Below are 2,588 nucleotides of genomic sequence, written 5' to 3'. Positions count from 1 at the left end.
GGAGGGATTACATCACCCGGCTGGCCTGGGAACGCCTTGGGGTTCCCGCGGAAGAGCTGACGGAAGTGGCTGGGGAGAGGACTGTCTGGGCTTCTTTGCTGAGGCTGCTGCCCCCGCGACCCGGACCCGGATAAGCGGAGGACGACGAGTACGAGTACGAGTACGACATCGCCACCGCGCTGCAGTCCTGCATTCCTCCTGAACTCCACACCCTCTCACCTGCCAGTGCGCAATCCTCTCTCTCTCTCACTCGCTCCACTTAAGCCTGTTACATTTCTTAAAGGGCCATACGCACTCATAACAATAAATTGATTTTTTATGACGGAAGAGCCGCACGCCGATGGTTTTAATTAATGGATCGAAGAGCCGCACACTGATAGGCAAAGAGCCGCATGCGGCTCGCGAGCCGCGGGTTGGCCACCCCTGGCATAGCACATCCCTCAAAGATTGCACCCACGTCTCACACGGCATGACATACCTTCATATTCTCTGTACCAGGCCACCAGGAAGTGTGGCCAGGAGTGACCTGATATTTTATAATGATTACCAGGTTACAGCAAAGATTTGTGTTGAGATAAATAACTGTAAACTGCACACACATATGTAGCAGTAGGTCACTAGGCCAGAGACCAATCAGGGGAGACAGGAACTGGAGGAGGGGCTGATTGGCAGCAGGTGAGACTGCAGGTGTGACTGCAGGCTTCACTCTCCTCAGATCCTTTGTGTGCTCTCTATGTGGCTGTGGCTGTTAGATTCCCTGTGGCTCCGGTAAGCTGGACTTTTGGGGTTTTTAGTATTGTTTTATGATCATGTTAGCATTTTAATTGTTAGGGTACTGTAGGGGTGCATGCACCCTGAGGTATTTGTATTTTAATGATTTTAATACTGGGTCTGCCATAACTGGTTTGTAGGAAAGAGAGAATGAAAAGTTGACTCTGATACAGAGGTATGTAAAACATACAACATTTAAACATTGTAATGTGCCCTACAAACTAAATTAACAGTGCTTTGTTGTTTCTAGGCATAGCACTGACTGCCGTTTATTTTAGTTTAGTATTACGTGTTTTAGCCTTATTGATTTTATTGTTTTTATTGTTTAGTATCGTATTGAACTTTGTTTAGTTTTAGAGTTTTAACATTCTGTCTCCTTCTGTTTCTAGTGCTGCGGCTGGAGGGGTCCTCCATTCACCGGTGTGGTTGGGGTGCTGGGAGTTCACTCTAGATGGTGATATGGTTTGTGGTTGCACATCTTTATTAGTGTGGTGTTTTCTTTGAAGTGTGTCGGGTTTATATTTCTTTTAATACATAGTATACTCCCAGTGCCCTAGCAGTGAGTGGTTGGTTTCCCAGCCGTAGTATGACTGTCTATCCTCTTGTCCTTTCTTGCCTGTGTTCTTAAAGTTTTAGTTATTGTAAAATAAATGGCATGTTTATGACCCACTCTGACTGTTGCGGCCTCTTTATTGAAGCCCCTGCGTGCTAGTTCTCCCTAAAGGTTACACATACATTGTGGTTAAAACTAAAATACAATGTGTGTTTCACCTTTGTTGAGCAGATGTTTGCTGTGTCCACCGGGACTCCTGCTTGGATCGGTTTGACTGACAGAGTTAAAGAAGGAACCTGGAAATGGATAGATGGAACTCCACTGACTCTGAAGTAAGGCCTTGCTTTGGTTGAAGACATTAACATATACAACTTTAATTTTATGTAACAAAAACTAGAATTTGCTTGATTTGCATTTCCAGTAGACATTTCTTTCATTCATAGCTGCTGCACATGCATAAATATTGCACACAGATTTATTATAGATAATGAAATGGGACTCAACCCAAACTGACAGATTTCACAAGTTATGTCACGTCATATAAACTGTTATCCAAAATTGGTGAATTGATGAGTTATTATGAGGTCAGGTGATTATTTAAATGCAGGAACTGTGATTGTGTCAGACATTTACAGTATCATGATTCACATCTCTCATAATTCAACCTGTTAGCAACTGGGTGAACGACCAGCCTGATAATGGTGGTGGAGATCCACGGTTCGGTGAAGAGGACTGTGCCCATATCAGACTTAACGGCGAGTGGAATGACCGGTCATGTGAGACCTCACTGCCGTGGATCTGTGAGAAAACGGTTCAACATTGCTGAACGTTTTGAGATGATCAATTTGATAATGCTTTGGCTTTGGCAATAATGCTCTGTCATGATGAGATGATTCACCGCCATTCCAGCCAGTGTGTGTATGTGTGTGTGTCATGTGATGCAACTGAAAGCCCCATAGAGTAGTGCAGAGATGACGCCCTTTTGTAGACCAACACAGAAGTTAACATTGCCTTGGTTCCCTCGACAAAAGCCTGTGGGATTTTTCAATAAGATTTTGGATAATTGCAGAAAATAAACTCTGTGGCAAACAAACGTTTGTGATACTTACAGGATTTGTTTAGCAGGATAGTCTTTATCAAGGAACACAGTTTTTATTATTTCTGAAGCGTCAATGCAATCACCATAAGGAAAAAGCTAACGTTGGGCTATAAACAAACAACACTATGGTTGTGTGACTTCAATGTCCTCACCATAACGAGGCTG

Source organism: Epinephelus moara, chromosome 7 (genome assembly GCF_006386435.1).
Source record: "Epinephelus moara isolate mb chromosome 7, YSFRI_EMoa_1.0, whole genome shotgun sequence".
Lineage (NCBI taxonomy): Eukaryota > Metazoa > Chordata > Actinopteri > Perciformes > Serranidae > Epinephelus > Epinephelus moara.
This window is presented reverse-complemented; position numbering follows the sequence as displayed.